We start from the raw sequence: 14,446 nt of genomic DNA, 5'->3' as shown, positions 1-14,446 counted from the left end.
ATATTTATGGTTTTTTTTGTCGTTGTTTTATTTTATACAATCTTCCACTTGAAATTCCAAAATTATTACCCAGCTGCATTTCCTAATTAAAACTGCCGAGATGTTGAACGTGAAATGGGTCTCTGGATATTTGAGCTGGATAACCAGCGTTTTGATTTGCTCCCTGCTCCCCATCTGGCTCCTCACTGATTTCATTGCTGCGCCGATTTGTCGCCGTTTGCCTCGGAGTCTACGGCGTCGCGATTTTCAGTCATATCTTAACAAGCCTGCCTTTATGTACTCGCTAAGCCAAACCCTGTCTACTTTCACTTCCCCCCCCGCCCCCCATGCGCCTCCTGTAGGGTCAAAGTAATCACACACATTTCAACATAGCTTCTGGCTGCCCAACAGGGAGACAGTGATTGGGCAGCAATGTGTTCTAAAATTAACAGCAATCTGTCCCTGGAGGAGCCCATTTATCTCACCCAGTGACTTCAGCGCGGTTGTCGAAGCCTGGACCCGTGTTAGACCGAAGTACAGATTGTGAGGGGGAAAAAAAGCAGTGGGCAAAACTCCCTCGGTCTCTTTCTATAATCAGGAAACCGGCAGCTATTTGGAGACACCAGTCAAACCAGAGCTGACAACTCGGCTGAAACATCAGCCAATCTGCTGCTCCTGCTCTTTGTCTCCTTTTCACCTCAGGCAGTAACGCTGACGCTCTGGGCTCTTAAAACGGCGTCTTTGACCCTCGTGGTGATCTCTGAACGCTAGAGTGATTATGAAGCGTTTATCTTCATTCAGTTGCTTTTGTGCGACATTATGCTAAACCGATGAGAAAGAAATACTGTAAGCCTGTCGCCACCAAAAAACACTTTAGAGGTAAAACTCAGCAGCATTTAGACAGCTCTTACTGATGTGTTGTACTTTATGACACAGTTTTAACGCTGTTTTAGTCACAAACACTTTCTCTGTGGCTATAAGGAAAAGTCTATATATATATATATAAATACCCTAATATAATACTGCTGGTAAAATATTTTTTAGTCGTCAAAACATACCCAGTAACATCAAGATCTGACTGACACCTTTTTAGTAAATTCACATTAACTCCCTCCCCCCAAAGAGACATTTCTTCACACCTTGTCTTCTTTCACACAGACTGATTTAATGGATTTCATTTTGGTTTAGAGGGGATTAAACACACAAGTCCACTTTCTTAATTAGTGCCAGCGTTTGAGCTGCAAGAATAAACTGAAGGTAAATGCTAGCTCTTTTTGCTGTTTCAAAGAAATAAGTATTCAAATAAATGCAGAAGATCTGATTAAAAATGGTGCAAACATAAAAACTCACCAGTGAGATTAATGTTTATGTTTGTTGCCTTATCTTCCTTTTAATCAATTAAATTGAATCACCCTGTTGCTGAAATGTGCTATATAAATACAACTGCCTTTCCTTATCTATTTAGGACCTCGTGTGCAACATCCACTGACCTTCTGAGGACCAACAGGCCTTTTTTGGGACCAAACAGAATGAAAGTCAATACAAAGTCCTCAGACTGATACAAGTAAAAGGGTGTGTGTGTGTTTGTGTGTGAGATCGTTTCTTACTGCAGGTTTCCATCAAGACGCAGCGTTCACACACCGACTGCAGTCTCCTGGTGGGGCTGCTGGGAACGTAAAGAGCAGTAGAGTTATGTTTCCTTTTAACGAACCTCTTATTAACCTTTGAGATTCTTAACGCTCATGTCCTGTGTGCTTTCCAGGTAACCTCTGTGGAAATAATGACCTCTGGAAATGGCAGCTCTCCCGAGCTGCTCTGTTCTTTGATACTCTGGTGCTTCCAGTTTGAGATTTCTTCAGGCCTCCTCAAGAAATCTCAAACTGCTCCAAGTCAAAATACTTTTCTGCATGTGAGTCTGAGAGAGAGGAAGAGAGAAAAGAAGTTATTTCTCAAAAAGTTTCTCAAGATAATTTTTTTTTTTTCACTTTTTACCGCCACCCAAGCACTTTTAAAAATTACTCCTAAGGTTAAAAGTATTATTAAATTACTTTTATTCTGCAAAAAGAAACTGATACAGCATGGTAAAATCTTCCTTTGATGAGCAATAAATGTAACTTATTCTTTTTTATGGTTTCATTTGTACAGAAGTTGTTTTTTTTAAATAAATACTGTTACTAAAAGCACAGCACTATGGGTAATGAAAGGAGCTGGAATCATGGAGGAGAGAGGACTCATACCTACAAATGTCTGTTTCATTCTTAAAAGAAACTAAAGGACTTTTGGCCACTCGATATCTTTCCTAACTCTTCTGCAGCGTCGTCTGATTGCTACCAACTTTCCCTTCCTAAACTGTCTGAACTGGTTTAAACCACCTTGTTTTGGTCATTTTCACAACACGTGAATTTAAAAGCAATTTGATATTTATAACAACCAGCAGATGAGACAACTGGCTTAATCAAAACAGCAACATTTTAAGAAAAAAAAACATCCCCTCCTATGCGGTCTGAATTTTTTTTTGCAATGCAGGGCTTCTGCACTCAAAATAATATCATTCGTGCATTTGGTCGGTGGAATAAGACCGAGTCTGGCAGGAGATTTGCTACGGATGCCAATCTTGAACTAATGCTTTTATACCTCCCGGGTTTTCTGCATGGGTGAACGTGACCTAACCAGCCAGACCTGGAGCCAGACACAGATCAGCCCGCTCTCTGGGAAATAATTGACACATGCACAAGAGTGAGGGAAAAAAGGTTTGCAGTAGAAACCAATACCAGGGCCGGCTAAGACCCTGTTCCTGCATGCTGGTTCCTTCATCGACATTCCCCCACACTCGATAGATCCACCTTTTGATAGAGCTGACTGGCCGACGTCGACACAGTGGAGCTTTTGGAAAACAAATGTCACAGCCAAGTAGTTTCATTGACCGCTCCGCCACCCCCCTCAGATGAAGTTGACATCAATAAGAGTGACTCTTTCTTTAACAAAAGATGGTGGGATGCTGAGTCAGTCAGCAGGGCTTCACTGGCAGACCTATCAGACGATTTAAAAGGATGGCTGTTTTGAAATAATTTTATGAGGGCAAGAGATGGTCACTTTTACTCAAAGGGGTTTATATTTTGTTCAAAATTTGACTTTTTTTTTTTTGTCATAAAATTGTTTCTGTTCTATTGTCTTTAGATTAGATAAAGTGTCTATAAAACGTACTCACACACTTGGATGATTTTCCTTTTTGTCTGCATGATCAACACAGTTGTTTGGCTTCTTTGACAGAAAATCCTTTAATGTCAAAGTAAAAACTGCTTCCACAAAATAATTATGACTGAACTGAAAATATGCAACATAAAATAAGTGACTCAATAGATATTCTAACTGCATCTAAAACCCAAACTCACCGTCAGAACACAGTTTCAGAGCATAAAGGTGGAGCAGTGACACATAAAAATTTTGCTGTTCACTGTTAACTTCATTGCAAAGTGTGAAAACATTTCGATTTTGACGGAAAACTACATTTTATTAGATTAACAAAGGAAGAGCACAACAGCTTTGTAACATAAAAAAAAAAATCTGCCGTACAAATTTTTTAATTTTTGCACAGCAGCAACCAATCCTGTGATCTTGTTTCATACACTTTCAGTTTGGCAACTCTCCGCCATAATAAAAAAGACAAGTGTATTTTTAAAGTTCAAGTTCCCCTTCATATTCAAAAGTCAGTGTGACGTAAAAGTTGAAACACCTTCCGCCATAACGGTGGAGTAAATCGTACGACAAGAGTGCAGGCAAAACTGGAGGGGGCATTTAAAGAACACGGTGTTCGTAAACGAGAAAAACTCAGAACTTACATGAAATGGCAACAAATCAGAGAGGAGCGGGGAACGGGCAAGTAACGGAAATATCACTGGTAATCATGGAAGGAGCCAAAACCGAAATGTTACATCCTCAGTATGTACTGAGGAAGACGAGGAGAATGACGAGGGGGCAGCAGATGAGGGAGAGCGCAGGCAGAGGACAACGAGGTGATGGATAACAGCTGCGCTGAGACACATAAACAGAGAAGGAACACAGAGGAACCAACTAAAACGTGAGAACATAATCCAGATGAATGATAAGAAACAAGTACAAAGAAATAAACTCAAATGTGAATCAACCATAAAAAGCAATGATGAAAACAGAACGACAAATCAAACCTGAACATGCCGCAACGTTTTCAGCCACCGACATGCTGCTGATTTCAGCACAAACTTTACAGAACAATATCAAATTAGGCATAATTAGGCAACAGTTCTGACTAAAACTGTCTTAAATATGGAGTGAATTCTTCCTTTGATTAGCTCAGTTTTAACAGTCTCAACTCTCTTACCTCCACCGTCTTCTTCTGTTTCACACGCCTGCGTCTTCGGGAAGCGCCCGATGTGTTTTGCGGCCAGGAAAGCGTGCAGCTGAGAGCAAACGACTGATAACACCGATAACCGTCGTGTCGAGGAGCAGAGCCACCGGTCGAGACGCGCAGGGAACAGCCAAAAGAAATGAAAACAACAACCATGGTGTTCGTCAACCGGGCCTGAACTCTTGTTTAATTTGAGGTCTTTCTGATTTAAAACAGGGTTCAAGTTACGCTCTTTAACAAAGTAATAAACTCCCGACAGAGTTGAGCGGTTTATGAAGAAAACCAGCAGACTCTGATCTGTAATGCATATTTAGAAGCATGTATAGTGCTTTTCTAGTATTAGCAGCCACTCTAAGGACTTATATATTACATAACATTCACATATATTCCCATTTTTAAAGCAGCAGCAGGATGCAGTAACTTCCAGTAAGGACAATTCAACGTGGGTTGGGATAACCTCTCTCTAGGTGATAGTTTGTTTTATTTCCCCTCTTTCATTTTAGCTCATATTAAGTAGCACAATAACCTAGACTGATAGTTAATAACATATTAATATTTGTAAGAAATGATTCTCTGTATTTCACTTATTTGTGTGTGAGCTGAGAGCGTGCCCACTTCCACAGACTGACTGCTGTGACCGGAGTCGAGCTGTTCTTCTGGGGAAAAAAAGAAAAAGGATAAAGGATTTTAAATCAACCATTTTCTAAGGGATTACGGGACATAGCTCACTGCTTTCAGTAAATGCTCTTCCTAAATTTCAGTCTCATTTCAGAGGGTCAGAATACCTCGGAAGGTCTAAATCTGTGGAAGAAATACTTCCAGAGAATTTTAGTCTCCTGGAAGAAGAAGTTTGTATGAAATGATTTTGGAAAAGTTCAGAAGACAGGCTGAGTCTTTTTTTCTCTCTCTCTGTATAACACTTATCCAAACTGAACTTAATACAATGTAGTGCAAAATTCGCACTACGTGTTTTTTTTTTTTCAGAGGATTACATGGAGTTGCACTATTAGTAAAAAGTGAGGGTGGAGGGTCATCGTTTGGTCACACTGTAATTCCCCATTAAATAAAACTTCTGTGTACTTTACTTATGATTAAAGTCTAGCTGCGCTTGTTACAGGCAAAAACTCCTGTCACCGAAATCCAATTAAAAGCAGAGGGAACGGGAAAGGCTCGGACCTTTTCGGTAGATATTGAAGCATGTTTAAGCCGAGGTGACTGTGTATCTGGAACAATCTGCATTTTCTCATTTGATCTGTTAAGGGAATTTTAAACATTAAAAGAAACCCTTAAAGACGCACTCTGACTCTCGTTAAAAATTAAATTCGGAGTTTTTCCAACTGTTTTTATGCTTTAATGTTTTCATGGTTTTTAACAGATTTACTGTGCTGATACACATACAGACTTAATGACTCAACACTTCTTCCTGTTATGACAACTTATTTTCATTGAAAAGCAGCAAAACTGGAGGTTAAAAAAACTAAAGTACATACACATTGTGTGATTTCTGCCGAAACGTTGGTTAGACAAACGACTTTGACAATAATTTATGAAATTATTCAATTCAAAAATGCTTAATTAATCCTAAAGGGAAATTAAATGTTTGCTGTAAACCAGAATATGCAATCTTCTGTAAAGTTGAATGCTGGAGGCATGGGGCAGAAATAACTTCCTATAGCAGTCAGTATTACAGTACATCTGAAGAAGCTTCTGACTGAAGACACTCTGTTGCATTACAGTTTCATGATGAGGATGCTCAGGGTGGTCTGTAATGTTTTTCATTTTATGACGAATCTTTCTTTGTATAATTAATCTTAGCACAGTCTGGGATAACAACAGGAAAAAATGCAAGAAAAGTCTATCTGCAGTAATTACTAGGTTTATGAGCAGTAGAGTCAAAACACAGCTATATGGTTAATTAAAAGTTATTCAGACCTCGGGGTCTGTTCTCTACATATATTAACATTTAGCATGTTAAAAGTTGCCAATGTGGGGAATGTCCACTTATTCAGGAGCTTACAAACGTCAGCGGGATCGGTTTGGTAAAACCTCTGTAAAATTTTGCAGAGGATTTGTGAGCGTTCTTAAAGTAAACTCGCAGAACCTCAAGGTGCATCGTTTCCATTCACTAAATTCACGGACCGCAGATCTGTGCGGTTCCAACACACTAAGCCCAGCGATTAAAAAAAAACAAAAGAAACGCTCGCTCTGATACGAGACCCCGTGTATTGTAGCTTCAACGCATTGTTTAACATCCACACAAGCAGACATGATTTGCTCCTCAAAAAGAGGATAGCACATTTTTCAGAGCACATGGAACAAAAAGGCTGCAAAAATAAAAAACAAAATAAGTCTGCAGTGTTTGTTTTTCAAAAGGATCACACTTAGCTTGTCTTTGATTGCAGCCAGTAGGCGGTCTTTGTTTTCGGTTGGTTCCCGGTATTTATTCTTTCGGAGAAATGAAGATAAGAAAAAAATGAGAACAGACTGGTAGACCAAATTTTGGTTTCCTTTCTGTCATCACTGCCACCGCTTCATTAACTAATTTGTTGCACTGAAAAGCCAATTAGTGATTTCTTGCTGACAAAAGATGTTTGGCAGAAAAACATGTTGGCACATCTGAGAGTGCACCGAGAGTACAACAGAGCTTAGCTTAGCTTAGAGTTTGTTGTGCAAGTGTATTTTTAAGCACCGATGTAAGATCCTTAAAAAATATGCTGCAGCCTCAGATTGTATAAAACGACATCAAACATTTGTTCATTCTACAATACGCCACATACGCTCAGGGAAAGAGTCAGACAACGCATTTGATTTGACGTTGCAAAATGAAGGTCAATATCTTCTTTCTATTAGAGATCTCTTGACCTTCTGCTCTTGTAGAATAAATAAGATTAAAGAACTGTCTGGATTCGTGCTTGGTTCAGTAACACGATTAAAGACTGCTCCTTCAATCAGACTCACAACATACGTCTTCTGTCTTTAAATATAGGCAGTAATTGTCCCTCTGGGTTTAGCTTACGTTAGAAAAACATAATGTTCATTAAAGCAAAGCAAGTTCACAAGATAGTTTCACTTAGAGGAAAGAATGGCAAGGATTATTTCAAAGGACTTTTATTCCTAAAGGGTCTGAATGATTCAACTAGATTAGACTGACTGACCTTTATTGCCCAGTATGGCCAACTTTATTTTCCTCAAGAGTCAGCACAAATACGCAGTCAGTAATCTTCACTTCACAGTCTTCTTGATCAAAGAACTACAGCCAACTATAGATCTACTGATGCTTTATTTTCCTTAACATTTATGCTTAACTGAAGGAGACGACTCGATGCTGCTTATGTTATAGGTTTCTTCTAGGAACCTTCAACTCATTTGTAACAATTTGCAGCAGCATAATCAGTAACAGCATCAGGAAAAGCTGCCAGACATTTTTTTTTGTCTAATGCTAATAATGGGCTGTTGGTTCACAGTGTTGCTTTTGCTTTGATCAGCCACAAGATTTTATTGGAGTCTAGAGGATGGCTCTGCATGCGAGTTGTTTCTCTCACCGATTTTAGTTTGTTCGCATAAACAATGACTCTTATCAACAGAGTGTGTCATCATGATGATGGGTTTTGATATTTCTTAACAAAAATATGCAATGACTCACATGTATTGTCTTTTTGAGACGGCACGCGTCTTCTGCGTGACACTGATGAGATATTTACTCATTAAGTTACAAAAATGTTTATTTTGAATGCTTTGTATAATCCATTGGACTACATGCAGGTCTGTGGCCTGGAGAGAGACAAAATATTAAGAATCTGAGAATGGTGTCAATCATTAGGGATGATGTTAAAGACAGGTCAGTATACTTTACTGCTAAGCCACATTACCCAACTGTATGAACACAACACAAGGAGTAGATCAATGCATCTCTAATTGAAAAAGCATTTCCCACAGACACGATCAATCTGTACGAAACCAACAAGCTAAACCAATGTCTTGAATCATGATGCAGTTTGCAAACTTTGTACATTTCAGCTACTTTACACTTAAGATCAACCATTCAAACAAACACAACACCTTCTAATGGTTTACGAAAGTCACAGGTTGATGTCGTTCAGAATGCATGTTAGCGTCCATTAAAAACTTGGCCATACATGCTAAAAGACTGTTCTGTAATAAAATCTGTTTTTGTTTTTCTCCAAATTAATTTTATTCCTTTTATTTTCTGAAACCAATGTGTTGCAAAGGAAATAATTTCAACAAAAAAGGTATCTAGTCGTGGAAAACGCTTCACACCGAGCACTGTTGCTGTAGACCATAGGAACAAATGTACCTGAAAGGAAATAAAAATAACAGTTTAGTTATTAATCGTAAACCATTGTCTGCTGCGCAGACAGTGGATCAATGGAAAAGTAAACTCTTGCCTATAGGCAACTTAAATTTTTTGGGGGACTTAATCCAATAAAAGAAAGGAAGTGTTCATGTCAAACAGCGGAGTTAGCTAGCCTATATGTAGCTAACTCTGTAGGCTAGCTACATCTGTCCTCACACCTCATCTGTCACCACTCAGCAAAATAACAATTAAGATACATCCATTTTATAAAAATAAACCAAAAGTAATTGAAGTTCAGTCCAGAATGCTTGCAAGTTATAGTTTTATATTTAGCCATTTGTTTAGCATTTATGCTAAGCCCAGTTAGCTTCTTTTCTTACTAGTCTGGAGTATGCTTTGTTTTTTTTTTCCTTCCTAATGCAAACAAATTCTGTTGATGTTTAAAACAAATGGCTTTATAGGGACCTGGAAGGTTACACTAGATTCTTGAAAGGCAGAAACTGCTTTCATTAATAAGGCAGCCAGGCCTTTTTGTGCCAAATGTAAGAGAAATGGAGCACTTGTACCCAAAACCAAACACCACACTTCATAGACAACTTAAAAGGGAAAAGAAATCATTCCAAAAAAGTGATAAAGAGTGGAAGAGACCAGTTTTCCTTGGTTTGCCTGTAAGCTTTACAGAGTAATTGAGGCTGAAATACAATCAGGGTAGCTGCTTTCCATGTCATGGTGTCACAGATGGCAACTAATTGGGGGCAATCCCTTGTACACCATACAGAGATTAAAAAGGCAGATAGCTTCGGAGGACTGCAACAACTTTAATTGGGTTTGTTAAATAACTTTGGAGTTTCCTGTTCACTCATGTGATCTCTAAATGTATTAGCCGTCTCCCTAAAATACCTTCCGCCCCCACAAAAGAATCGGCAGAGGGAACAAAAATGAGAGGACCTGCTACAAAAGGTGAAGCAACAAGGGAGTTCATAATTGGCCACTAATCAAAGCATCCCTTTTAGAATTTGCACCTGCGTTTTAAATAGAGTCGGCTGTGATCTTTTTAGTCTTTGAAGACAAGTGTGGTTTTATATTTAGAAAATGGAAATGCAACACCCACTGTGACGAAAAACAAACAATGAGATAATACGACACCAGCTTTAAAAGCGGACTGTACATTAGCTTACTGAACAGACATCTGAAGAAAACATATATATATATACAAACTGTAATTAAATAGCTTCGGTTTTGTCACAGAGTTCAACATTATGATAAGTTATTATTCTTTGTAATGAAAAGCAGGTTTTCATTTGTGAATTCCTCAGTGAGTACTGCTGCCTCCAGAAAAATAAACTTTAAGAGTAATCAAAAGTGAAATGCTGAAGTTAAGACACATTAGCTTATCACATATCTTCAAACAGACATTAGAGAGGAAGAGAGCGACACAGAGATTTAGAAAGAGAGTTACGGGGTGTTAGGGGGGGGAGGATACTCTGGTTTCCATAGCAATCCTGAGCACTGTCACATGGTTACTTAGGAACAAGTCCTGTCGTGTTGTGCTGTGTATTTGTTTATGTTTTGGCATTTATTAGGCTCCTGTTTACGCAGAGGAGAGCCGTATCTTTCATATCGCTCTGGACAGCCGAGGAATTCAAAAAGATCAGACACTGACCCAATAAAAGAGCCGTCTATTTTCATCTCATGTTACTGAAACCCTAATTACATCCCGAACGTGGAGCGACCGCCGGGTCATAATCGGGTCAAGAGGACCACACACAGAAAATATATAACACTTAAAAGATTCACTGATCGTTGCTCTATGGGTCTACATGACAGAGGGCAAGCCAAGGGAAATGCTTCCCAGATTGCCATAAAATTCAATGCAAAAGTCTTTCTGAGTAATTTAGGGAAATATAAATCTCTCTTCTTCTTCTCTCTTATTTCACTTTGGATGAAGATGACCAGTTGCTCCAGTTTCTTTTTCACAGACATGGTGCTGAAGTTGGGGAGAAACAACCAACAGATGGCTTCTATAACCGCACTCCAACATCTGAAACAATGACTCATTATGAACGACAGCACGCTAAACACATTTAGCAAAGTAGCACATCAAAAGACCACTACTTGGAAACTGAGAAATTGCAGGCCGGTGTAAAAAAAATAGAATAAAATATATATATATATATATATATATATATATATATATGTGTGTGTGTGTGTGTGTGTGTGTGTGTGTGTTATATATATATATATATTTGTGTTTAGCAAGGCAAACTGATTTCATACCATGACATTAAATCCTTCATTTTCACTTTCATAAACAGTGAGAGTGAAAATAAAGAGGAAAATTAAGACTGTTTACAAAAACATCAAAGTTATGAGAGCCTTATCGGGGTGAGACAAGAGTCTTTTGAGTTCAGCTGGTAAGCCTTGATTAAGTCCGCCGCTATGGTGATTGACTACAGCAAATCTCTTTCTAATTAAATAGCAAAGCAATTATGTCTCTGTAAGATGCTAAAACATGGCAGCGCTAATATTATTTTCGGTTTTAGAACATTTACAAAGAAACTGAGTTTCAAATGATGATTAACCTTCTGCATAACCAACTCGATGTTCCTCTGCGTGTCTCTTCTCCTATATTGTGGATCTAGAGCGCCCCCATGTGTTCTAGGAAGCACAATGTATCACAATATGTGTTTATTCCGGTTTCAGGCTTTAAATCTTGCCAAAATGTATATTTATTTTTAACTGTAGCAAGTGGGGAAAAAAAACAATCTATTTACTAATTAACATTCGGTATCCCCAGAACCAAACATGGAGAAGCAGCATTCAGCTTCTATGCGCCACACATCTTGAACAAACTTCTGGAAAATTGTTAAACAGCTGAAATGCTGAGTTCCTTTAAATGTAGACTAAACCTTATTAGAGTTGATTTTGTACCATAATTAATGAAACACTATCCAACACTTTGATCAAAAAGGTAATGTTTCAATAGTTGATTTTTGTGTTTTTATGATGTAAAGCACATTGAACTACAAATATACATCTAGCTTTTCAGAGTAAGTTACTGAAATGGTCTGCAAATGCTAAAATCTTAGCTCTGCTGCTGTGATGACGATTTTCCCAAATTTTATAAATGTCATGTATTTAAATGTGGAAGTAGTTTGGAAACATTTGAACATTTATTTTCTAAGGCCATTTGAACCCACAGAGAACAGATATGAGAATCAACACGGAGACGCTGATGAAAGCATTAATAAGAAAAATAAGAAAGTTTTATGTGACCAAACTCACAGTATTATAGAAGTTACACCAATGCTGTAATATTACTCATTCTTCATGTTGCAGTGGGAAATTACTAAAAGTAAAACAGAACATTTCAAATGTGATTCAAACATTTCCACAGTAAAATACAATAATTACTAAACTTCTTTATACACATTCTGCCTGTTTTTATAAACACACATAGCTAACATTAGTCTACTTTTTAAGTTTGTAAGATCTCTATCTGACCCTGTATGAGTGCCATATGTAACAACTTTTACAAGTAAGTCAGTCTCCTAAGAGACTGTCAAAAATTGCCATTGCTGACTATATTTCAAGTCGTCAAGGCAGGGTATTGGGTAAAGTTTTCAATTAGCAATAATCGTGCCTCGGTTAAACCTCATAGGCTACGATACTGCCACTGCGCATGGATGGCAGCCTGACCTCAGCGGATGGGAACTCTATTCTCTCCCTATCATCTTAACTCATGGTTGTAAACATTGCTTCATCTTCATTCAGCAGCTCTGAAGAGTAAACAGCAATAACATTATAATCACATTTAAAATAACTTGACAATATTAAGCATCAACTGGTTAAAAACCAATGTTTGCTGCAATTCGAGAAATGCAATTTAGACCTTAAAAATAATTAAACGGACAACCGCCAAACTAATCCAATTCCACATTCACTTTATTAAATACAATAACTCAAAGTTGTTGTTTTTTTTTTTTAAGATAACTTACATGAAGACGCACGAAGCCCAAAGAATTCAACAATTTGCATTCCGTCGATTTTATTCACAATTGCTAAAAAATGCTAATATGACCACACACTTCATCTTCAGTTGATGAAAATCTTAAATGGCATCCAAAATGGCATTATATCACTCAAAATGTTGTGCGGGTAGGTTTGCATAGCCCACTGCTGCAAATTGATATGCAAGGTCCTAACCTCAGACACTGAAAAAATGAGAGCCTATTTCTTCTGGAAGACTTTAGACAGAAATATTTCGGTACTTATAGGTCATCCAAATAATTTATATGTTGATGAAATTACATTCTGTCTTCTTTGCTTTCACAAGACAACGCGAACTGGCTTAAAACAGTTTGCTGGACATCAAATGTGGAACTGAAGAGAAAAATCATTTATGAATTGCATTATACAGATGTAAAATAAACTACAAGACTTCATCAGCTGCTGTAACAGCTTTGGGCGATTGCGCCGTTTACAAACCATTTCACAAGGCACCGATGACGACGGCATACATAGAAATTTAATCAGTGTTTGTATAATGTAGGGTAATTGTAGTCTGTGCATTTCCCAGCATTGTAGTGGATCCTGTGATCTTGGCGTGTTCGCCTCTGAGATGCATCTTTGTACCTCGATAACGGCGTCGGTGGAGAAGTTTGAATTGCTCTCTTCGATTTCCATGTTCAGCTGCTGCCACAGGTTGTCATAGGAAAAAAATAAATAAAATGCATCTGTGTTACTCATTTATTGTAATTACGTGGAGTGATTTGCAAGAACATTAAAATACAAATAAACACAGTTAGCAACCATGACGAACCTGAACTGGGAGCAGATGGTTGAGCTGAAGGTCCAGTTCAATCGCCTGCTTTCTGGAAGCACCGGGGTTTATCACGGAGTGTTAACCGGATCATCCCCCATCATGCCGGGCACGACGGTGCCTCAGGATTGTGGAAGAGCTCCGCTTACAGTAAGGCAGCACCTGGGAGTAAATCTTACGTTTCACCTACAATATAAATAAAAGTTAATCTCCTGTCAACTAATTCAAATATCCCATAAAAAGAAATTGGAATAAGCCTAAAGAAAAAAATTATACAAAGCGAAAATGAGAACGGAATCATTTACCTTATTCTCCGTGACCAGATCAAAAATGATCCCACACGGGGAAAAAACTTCCTCTTCCTCGGTTGATTCATCCCGGTATTCAAATACGAGCCAAAAACCAACGCAAAGCAAAGGACACGAAGTATCTCCATTCAACAAAAACCCACAAACGTGTCAACGCTGTTTCTCCTTCACAAACGCAATTTGGCGCGTTCACAACCAAACGATACAGGAACTGTAGTGGTCACGTGGTTTTCCTTAAAGTGATACGCACACAGACACGGGGTTTCGTTTCGTCTTGATTGCTCGCCGAGGTTTCTGTGTCATCTGGCTGGCCCATCACTATTCGGAAATACATATCAGTGAAGACATTACTTTCTATATACTTATCAGTTCAATACTAATTCCATTTACAGAGAAATCAGTCCCCATAGAGACCGTCAAAAATTGCCTTTGCCGACTATATCTCAAGTCATCAAGGCGGGGTATTGGGTAAAGTTTTCAATTAGCAATAATCGTGCCTCGGTTAAACCTCATGGGCTACGATACTGCCACTGCGCATGGATGGCAGCCTGACCTCAGCGGATGGGAACTCTATTCACTCCCTATCATTTTAACTCATGGTTGTAAACATTGCTTCATCTTTCACTAAGACTTTGATG

At 38.4% G+C, this 14,446-nt stretch overlaps 1 long non-coding RNA gene across 2 annotated transcripts; it reads right to left on the bottom strand.

Annotated features, from left to right (window-relative positions):
• Positions 1-12,605: 12,605 nt before the first annotated feature.
• LOC103134458 (uncharacterized) lies at positions 12,606-14,440 on the bottom strand. Of its 2 annotated transcripts, none has more exons than XR_001661474.1 (3): positions 13,806-14,440; positions 13,501-13,686; positions 12,606-13,373 (listed from the first exon to the last, which is right to left on the bottom strand). It is a non-coding gene; the product is annotated as an uncharacterized LOC103134458 (long non-coding RNA). The 2 variants fall into 2 exon arrangements; XR_475837.2 differs by having other exon boundaries at positions 12,606-13,370.
• Between the last annotated feature and the right edge of the window lie 6 nt (positions 14,441-14,446).

Source organism: Poecilia formosa, unplaced genomic scaffold (genome assembly GCF_000485575.1).
Source record: "Poecilia formosa unplaced genomic scaffold, Poecilia_formosa-5.1.2 Scaffold17, whole genome shotgun sequence".
Taxonomy (NCBI): Eukaryota; Metazoa; Chordata; class Actinopteri; order Cyprinodontiformes; family Poeciliidae; genus Poecilia; species Poecilia formosa.
This window is presented reverse-complemented; position numbering and strand designations above follow the sequence as displayed.